Source organism: Rhinolophus sinicus, chromosome 18 (assembly GCF_057876585.1).
Source record: "Rhinolophus sinicus isolate RSI-liver-muscle chromosome 18, RSI-T2T, whole genome shotgun sequence".
Classification (NCBI taxonomy): Eukaryota; Metazoa; Chordata; class Mammalia; order Chiroptera; family Rhinolophidae; genus Rhinolophus; species Rhinolophus sinicus.
In genome coordinates, this window is record NC_142518.1 from 83,544,509 (window position 1) to 83,554,381 (window position 9,873).

General features: G+C 35.7%; 1 pseudogene; it reads left to right on the plus strand.

Annotated features, from left to right (window-relative positions):
- Positions 1-7,715: 7,715 nt before the first annotated feature.
- On the plus strand, positions 7,716-8,554 carry LOC148754670 (cytochrome c oxidase assembly protein COX20, mitochondrial pseudogene; annotated as a pseudogene).
- Positions 8,555-9,873: the final 1,319 nt, after the last annotated feature.

Below are 9,873 nucleotides of genomic sequence, written 5' to 3' on the forward strand. Positions count from 1 at the left end.
AAGAATACTATGAACGACTCTATGCCACCAAATTCAATAACCTAAAAGAAATGGACAAGTTCTTAGAAACATACAGCCTTCCAAGGCTGAACCATGAAGAACACAAAAATCGAAACAGACCGATCACCAGTAACAAAATTGAATTAGTCATCCAAAACCTTCCCAAAAGCAAAAGTCCAGGACCAGATGGCTTCACTAGTGAATTATACAAAACCTTCAAAGAGGATCTAATACCAATACCGCTCAAACTATTCCAAAAAATTGAAGAAGAGACAATACTCCCTAACTCATTTTATGAGGCAAACATTACCCTGATACCAAAACCTGGTAAGGACAGCACAAAAAAAGAAAACTACAGACCAATATCTCTGATGAACACCGATGCAAAAATCCTAAATAAAATTCTAGCAAATCAAATACAACAATGTATTAAAAAGATTATTCATCACGACCAAGTGGGGTTCATCACCGGGGCACAAGGACGGTTCAACATCTGCAAATCCATCAATGTGATACATCACATAAACAAAATAAAGGACAAATCATATGATTATATCAATTGATGCAGAAAAAGCATTTGATCCGATACAACATCATTTTATGACTAAAACACTTAATAAAATAGGTATAGATTGAAATTACCTTAACGTAATAAAGGCCATATATGACAAGCCCTCTGCTAATCTCATAATTTATTGTGAAAAACTGAAGCCCTTTCCTCTACGTTCAGGAACACGACAGGGCTGTCCCCTATCACCTCTGCTTTTCAACATAGTGTTGGAAGTCCTTGCCAGAGCAATCAGGCAAGAGAAAGAAATAAAAGGCATCCAAATTGGGAATAATGAAGTTAAATTATCCCTCTTTGCAGATGACATGATGCTATGTATAGAAAACTCTAAAGACTCCAACAAAAAGCTATTAGAAACAATCAACGAATACAGTAAAGTTGCTGACTACAAAATCAACGTGCAAAAGTCCATTGCAGTCCTATATACTAACAATGAAATCTCTGAAAAAGAAATACAGAAAACAATTTCTCTTGCATTTGCAGCGAAAACAATAAAATACCTAGCAATAAACTTAACCAAGGATGTGAAGGACCTATATGCTGAAAACTATAAGACTTTTTTGAAAGAAACTGAAGAAGACACAAAGAAATGGAAAGACATTCCGTGCTCATGGAATGGAAGAATCAGCATAGTTAAAATGGCCATATTACCCAAGCAATGTACAGATTTAATGCAATCGCCATCAAAATTGCAATAACATTTTTTAAAGAAATAGAACAAAAAATCATCAGATTTGTTTGGAACCACAAAAGCAAAAGCAATCTTAAGAAACCCAGAATAGCAAAAGCAATCTTAAGAAAAAAGGACAATACTTGAGGTACTCCCAGACTTTAGCTTGTACTACAGGGCTACAATAATCAAAACAGCATGGTATTAACAGAAAAATAGACACATAGATCAATGGAATAGAGCTGGGAACCCAGATATAAAACCACATAAATGTGGACAGATAATTTTTGACAAAGAAGCTAAAAACATACAATGGAGGAAAGACAGCCTCTTCAATAAATGGTGCTGGGAGAATTGGATAGCCACGTGCAAAAGAATGAAACTGGAATGCTGCTGTCACCATGTACCAAAATTAATTCAAAATGGATCAAAGACTTACGTATAAGACCTGACACAATAAACTGCATAAAACAAAACCTAGGTACTAAACTTATGGACCTTGGGTTCAAAGAGCGTTTTATGAATTTGACTCCAAAGGCAATGGAAGCAAAAGCTAAAATAAACGAATGGGACTATATGAAATTTAAAAGCTTCTGCACAGCAAAAGAAACCATCGACAAAAGAAAGAGGCCAGCAACTGAATGGGAGGAGATTTTTGCAAACAGTGCCTCCGATAAGTTGCTAATGTCCAAAATATACAAGGAACTCATGAAACTCAACAACAAAAAAACAAAGAACACAATTGAAAAATGGGCAGAGGACCTGAAGAGACATTTCTCCAAAGAGGACATACAAATGGCAAATAGACATATGAAAAAATGCTCAACATCACTTATCATCAGACAAATGCAAATAAAAACCACAATGAGATATCACCTCACCCCAGTCAAAATGGCTATCATCAATAAATCAACAAACAACAAGTGCTGGCACAGATGTGGAGAAAACGGAACGCTTGTGCACTGTTGGTGGGACTGCAGATTGGTGCAGCCACTATGGAAAACAGTTTGGAGGTATCTCAAAAATCTGAAAATGGAACTACCTTATGATGCATCAATTCCACTCCTATGTATCTATCCGGAGAAATCCAAACTCTAATTCAAAAATATTTATGCATTCCTATGTTTATTGCAGCGCTATACGCAATAGCCAAGACATGGAAACAACCGAAATCCCCATCAGTAGATGACTGGATTAAGAAACTGTGTACATTTATACAATGGAGTATTACGCAGCTATAAAGAATGAAATCTTACCATTTGCAACAATATGGATGAACCTAGAGAACATTATGTTAAGTGAAATAAGCCACACAGAGAAAGACAAATACTATATGATCTCACTTATATGTGGATCCTAAAGAAAAGAATAAGTGAATGAACTAATCAGAAACAGTTTTGGAGACATAGAGGAAAACCTGAGGGTTGCTAGATAGGCGTGGGAGGGTGGGGATAAGGGAGAAGGTGAGGGGATTAGAAAACGGTAACCACAAAATGTCCACAGGGTTTTGAGAATTACTTTGGGGAATGTAATCAATAATGTTGTAAAGATTTTGCAGGGTATCCGATGGACACTTGTCCCATTTGGGAGACCACCTCAGGGATGATGTAGATGCCTGATCACTGCACTGTACACCTGAAGCTGAACAATAATGAATGCCAACTATAATTTTACATATCTATATATATTTATATACATGTATGCATATACTTACAAGAAGCGGATTACAGCATTAGGAATAGAGACAGTGGAAATGTAATAGCTCTGTGCGATGTTAGAAGGATAGTGGATGGGGTCAGGGTGGTTCACACAGTGTGAGGGATATAAATGATAAACGTCTAAGTAAAAAAAAAAAAAAGAAAAGGTTTACCAGAGTAGTTAGGAGTATATATATTCCTAACTACTCTGGTAAACCTTTATTTTTACACAAACTTTTATTTATACGCATATACACAGATACACATATACATATATATACATATATATGTATATGTATATACATGTATATGTATATGTATATGTATATATGTATATGTATATATGTATATATATGTATATATATAAAGGGAAATTAATTTTCAAATACTTGAAGGGAGTTTTGTGTCACATCCAACTCCTAGAAAAAAAGACAGAACTGAAACTGAAGCTAGAGAATCAAATTTTACTACAGTAGTTTCAGACAGAAACTAGATTGTCACATGTCAGTACTAACATAGAAAGATTCCTGTTGTAAGTGGCAAGGTAGACTCAATGACCAAAAATATGTATTTTAACCTTGAGATTCCCTGACTCTAAGATTATCTGATCACTTTTACTTAGGGAAACACACTTCATACCATTTACTATCATTCAGAACATGATAAATTCAAATTTGACTTATTTATTCATATGGCATTTCAATCTTTTTTAGGCTAAAAATTGTATTGTTCACATCCTCTGCCATAATGTTATATGTGCTCCGATGTTCACTGCAGCTTTATTTACAGTGACCAAGACATAGAGATAACCAATGTGTACTTCAATAGATGATTGGATAAAAAAGATGTGGTATACATACACAATGGAATACTACTCTGCCGTAAGAAAAAATGAAATACTGCCATTTGTGATAACATGGATGGATCTTGAGATTATTATGCTAAGTGAAATAAGTCACATGGAAAAAGTCAAGAACCATATGACTTCACTGATATGTGGGATGTAAAAGTGAAAGCAACAAAGGAACAAGATAAACAAAGAAAGAAACAAAAACTCATAGATACAGACAATAGTTCAATGGTTACCAGAGGATGAGAGGATAGTAGAAGAATGTAAAGGGGGTCAAATATATGGTGATGCCAGGAGAACTGACCTGGGTGGTGAACACACAATGTGATATACAGATCATGTATTACAGAATTGTACACTTGAAACCTATGTAATTTTGATAACCATTGTCACCCCAATAAACTGTAATTAAAGAAAAGAAAATATGAAATTAAAAAAATGTAATGTTCTTCATCCATTCATCTATCGAAGGACATTTTGGCTGTTTCCATGTCTTGGCCACCGTAAACAAAGCTGCAATGAACATTGGAGCACATGTCTTTATGTATAAATGTTTTCAGATTTTTTGGGTAGATATCCAGGAGAGGGATTGCTGGGTCATATGGCAATGGAATACTATTCGGCGGTAAGAAAAGATGATATAGGAACATTTGTGACAACATGGATGGATCTTGAGAGTGTAATGCTGAGCGAAATAATTTAGACAGAAAAAGCAGAGAACCATGTGATTTCACTGATATGTGGTATATAAACCAAAAACAACAAAAGAACAAGAGAAACAGAAACTCATAGACACAGACAATAGTTTAGTGGTTACCAGAGGGTAAGGAGGGTAAGGGTGGCAGATGAAGGTAAGGGGGATCAAATATATGGTGATAGAAGGAGAACTGACTCTGGGTGGTGAACACACAATGGGATTTATAGATGATGCAATACAGAATTGTACACCTGAAATCTATGTAATTTTACTAACAATTGTCACCCCAATAAATTTAAAAAGTAAATTTTAAAAAATGTAATGTTCATATGATGAACTACGTCATATGAACTACTGATACTACAAAAGAGTTTCCAAGAAAGCAAAAAATTAAGTTAGAAAATGTTTTTAAATTTCATAACAAAATGCTCTGGAGAGTCATTCAGATAATGGTATTTCAATTAGTATAAGATGTATTTATTATGATACTGTTCACAGGATACTAATAATGCTCTACACATTACAGAAAATATAAATCACACCAAAACTCATAATACAATAACATCACCATGGTATCAATGGCTATGATTACTCTCATAATTCATAGAGAAAATATCATTGTGATTTAAGAATTAAATGTTACTCAAACCTTTTTTATTATGATGAAAGATATGTAATTATAGTTCTTGACAGGCATTCAATCTAATGACAGAGAGTAAAGAAAAACAAGCGTTCTACCAATTTAGAATTTGAGTTATTTATCAATTTGGCATAAAACTTCTGTGTTCAGATCAGAACTGTGTCAGATTTGTCAATGTGTAGCCCAAGTGACAGGTTCCTTTTGAGTAATTTCAAAGCATATCAAATTATTTATGAGCATTACTGAAATTTTTAGTGTAGTTTCTTTCTTTTTTTTTTTTTTTTTGATTAAAGATTATCGGGGTGACAATTGTTAGCAAAGTTACATGGATTTAAGATGTACAATTCTGTAATACATCATCTATATACCACATTGTGTGTTCACCACCCTGAGTCAGTTCTATTTCCATCACTATATATTTGATCCCTTTTACCCTCATCTTCACCCTTATCCTCTAGAAACCATTGTCTGTGTCTATGAGGTTTTGTTTCTTCATTTGTTTGTCTTGTTCCTTTGTTGTTTTCAGTTTTGTATACCACATATCAGTGAAGTCATATGGTTCTCAACTTTTTCTGTCTGACTTATTTTGCTTAGCATTATAATCTCAAGATCCATCCATATTGTTGCAGCATTACTGAATATTAATGGATATCAGGATAATCACAGGATGGTTGGATATAGCCAGTCATTCATTGTGAAAACACCTTGATTAGGCTAAGGTGGACAAAGTAATTCATTCATTAATCATTAACTAAGTTTCTTACATTTGCCATCTAGACCTTAATTATGGTACAGATATGTTATCCCTGCTATTAAACACTTTACAGTTTAATTAACATTACAAAATTTGTGCAATCAACATTATAAAATTTATGCACAAATAAATAATGGAGGGTACCAGGTGATAAAAACCACAAAAGAGGGGGAAATTAAAGTGTTTTGGTATTCATAGGAGGGAAATATTGCTTTCAGATAGGAGGAATGTGAAGGAAATGGTATTCAAGTTAAACCTGAAAATGATATTTAGGATTTGGACATGGAGAGGTAGGAGGACAAGACAGAAAAATATTCTAGGAGAAGGTCTATGGCAGGGGGTGGGGGGGAGAGAGAGAGAGAGAGAGAGACAGAGAGAGAGACAGAGACAGAGACAGAGACAGAGACAGAGAGACTGCTGAGAAGTAGAAAGCATATTTAGTAACCAAGAGTAGTGCTACATTACTGAAGTGAATGGCAGAAAGGAATGTACGGAGAGATAAGACTAGAATGATAAGTTGGAAGCAGACTGGGGTAGGGGCACCTAGAGTGTTCGGTTAAACAAATTGAAAATTATTTGGTACTGAGGTGCTTCTAGGAGTTGAGCAACTTGTGACAATAAGATGCCTCATTTTCCAGAAACGGATTCACGCTATGTCTGACAGAAGGGGTAGATAGGCAAATGTTCTTTCATAGACTATGAAGAACTTCTGTTTGGCTGCAGTGTGCACTTAAGGACATCACTATTGAATGGTAATGAAATAACAAGTGGTAAACAAGGGCTGCCGTGAGAAAACTGAGATGCACAGTCATTCTAGATTTTTAAATTTAGCCTAGTTTTATGGAGATAGTATCTTAAAACTCTCAGTGCTCACAGTGGCATATGATCAAACACAAGATGATGTGAGTTGGAAAAAAGTAAGAGTCTGAGAAGGAGCTATAATATCTGCAAAAGTAAGATTTGAAATTTGAACAGATAAGAAACTTTTGACTAGGCATAGACATCAAGGTAAAGGAGAAGTAGAAGCTGGAAGAATACTTTAAGAGTTGAAAGGCAGAACTGAAGTGGAAGTGAGAGGGAGCCGGAGAAAGTATGCCTGACCTGAGTCTATGCTTATTTTAATGGAATGGATATCTGAATAGAATTTTTAAAAGAATTACTTCATTGACTCTCATTGGCTCTCCTTGAAAAAACATTCTTAAAAGATAACACTCCTTACTTCTCCTTGTAAGAAGTTATTTCCCTGTTTAGAAAATCAACTTCATTATGGATTTCATGCATGTCAGGCTCAATAGGCAGGGATATGATTATATCAGAAAGTAGTATACAATGTGTGTGTTTTAAAATTTCTAAGAGAATAATAATTTGCAATCTTTATTTAAATCATTAAGCTTTTCTGCCTCTATCACTCCTTCCCAGCATGACAAGAAAAGTGCAAACCTCATCCCTCTGGAAAGAAAAAAAATGGCTAACGAAATATTAATAAAGATTACTAACAAAGTAAGCACTATGACTCAGATTTTTTTTTATTTATTTTAATTTTAATTTTTTTATTTATTTTTACTTTTATTTTTTTTAATAAATTTATTGGGGTGACAAAAATGTCCTTCAATAGATGAATGGATAAAGAAGTTGTGGTATATATAAACAATGGAATACTATTCGGCGGCAAGAAAAGATGATATAGGAACATTTGTGACAACATGGATGGATCTTGAGAGTGTAATGCTGAGCGAAATAAGTCAGACAGAAAAAGCAGAGAACCATGTGATTTCACTGATATGTGGTATATAAACCAAAAACAACAAAGGAACAAAACAAACAAATGGGAGATCAAATATGACTCAGATTTTAGAGAGCCATGCAATTGAGTTGGTGAACAAATTCACTCAGCAACAGGGCAAGTTATTCAGATGTTTTAAAGCAGATGGCACCACGTCTAAAAACTGCAGGGAGCCTTTGGAATGAGGCTGTGTGGAATGTGGGGGCATTTCAAAGAAGGGAGTTGTATTATTAGGATTAAAGGGTAGGCAATAAGAAGGGGAATTTCAATGAAAAGCTCATAGCATGTCTACACAGAAGCATGGAGGCCACCATTTCCACACTAAAATGGTCACATTTCTCTGTCTTGACTTTATGACCATCACAGGAATTGATTTAAGCTATCCATGTTCCTCAGTACCAGGCAGCAGTGCTGAGGCTTTCAGATAACATGCACATGTAACTGGCTGAAGTGGACTTTATTTTAAAAAGCAAATAGTGAGACCTACTCTCACCATGGCCAGAGCCCAGCAAGCCTGGGAAAGCAATGCCCATTAAGCTCCTAGGAAATTTAGATTTTGAAAACATTCACTGCACAGGATTCAATATTATATGGTACATTGGGGTCTGCTTTTCCTGGCCTTGGATATTTTTTTTTCGTTAACTCATAGGATTAGAAGATCTTGTGATGTTGGAGTAGGAGGATTTATCTTGGTGATCTTAGGATCCTGGTTCCATTGTAGGTACAATTATGCAAAGCTAAGAATACAGAAAAGAATTGCCAGAGAATTAATTAAAAATAAGATTTTATATAAAAGTACCCACCTTCATCCTGAAAGAAAAACCAGACAACAGCAGCAACTGAGCAGAGTCTTGAGCATAGAAAATCCAAACACAACTCACTGAAGTCAGTGTGAACAAAGTTGAGCTCAACAATGGAAAACATTATGTGTATTATGAAAAGGCTTTTAATCAAGGAAATAAAGTGTGTGTAAGTTGTAAAAAAGAAAGGAAGAAAGAAAGAAAGAAAGAAAGAAAGAAAGAAAGAAAGAAAGAAAGAAAGAAAGAAAGAAAGAGAAGGAAGGAAGGAAGGAAGGAAGGAAGGAAGGAAGGAAGGAAGGAAGGAAGGAAGGAAGGAAGGAAGGAAAAGTCAAAGCACATAATGAGACTTGGGCATTTCCTGTGATAGGTGAAACAAAGTCACTCAGAAACAATCTTACCCATTTTGGGGATTTTTGTTTTAGATTGCCTTTGTTTAAATGCTATAACAAAATTCCATTAGCAGGTAACTTAAAATATACACATTTATTTTCTCACAGTTATGGAAGCTGGAAGTCTGAAATTAGGGTGACAACATGGTTAAGTTCTGGTGAGAACTTTCTTCCTAATGTGCAGACAGCCTCCTTCTTACTGTGTGCTCATAAGGCCTTTCTTTGGTGTGTGCATGTGGAAAGAGGGGACTCTGGTGTCTCTTCCTTATGGGGGACCTCATCCTAATTCTAATTATGTCCCAAGGGCTCCACTTCAAAATACCATCATTGGGGGTTCTGTCTTCAGCATATGAATTTTCAGAGGACACATTTAGAGCATAACAAAGACTTAGCTTGTGATAGAGTCTTGGGAAAAAGTTAGAAGGGAACTGCTCTTTCTTACGTAGAATCAACACATGTTTTATGCTCCCCATACTTCTCTAAACTCAGGGTCATTTACCTTTTACCTCTGCCAAGACAGAGAGAGAGAGAGCGAGAGCGAGAGCGAGAGCGAGAGAGAGAGAGAGAGAGAGAGAGAGAGAGAGAGAGAGAGAGAGAGAGAGACAGAGAGACAGAGAGACAGAGAGACAGAGAGATAGAGAGACAGAGAGATTAAGAGCTTGAGAGCTTGAGAGAGAGAGAGAGTGATTTAATGCTAGCTCTACTAAGGTAGCTATCATATTCAACAAGCTGAGGGATTTATGTTCAACAGGGATGTTTAAAGAAGCCACTGCATATCATGTCTGGTAATCCCTCAAGCTTTGCAAGAATGGCTTCAGGATGAGGGATTGCTGCACATGCATCTGTGGTATCTTAGTTTGCTTGGGCTGCTATAGCAAAATACCATAGACTGTGTGTCTTATAAACAACAGAAATTTGTTTCTCACAGTTCTGGAGGCTAGGACATCTGAGACCAAGGCATTGGCAGATTCAGTGTCTGGTACGAACACACCTACTGTTTCATATATGGCTATCTTCTTCCTGTG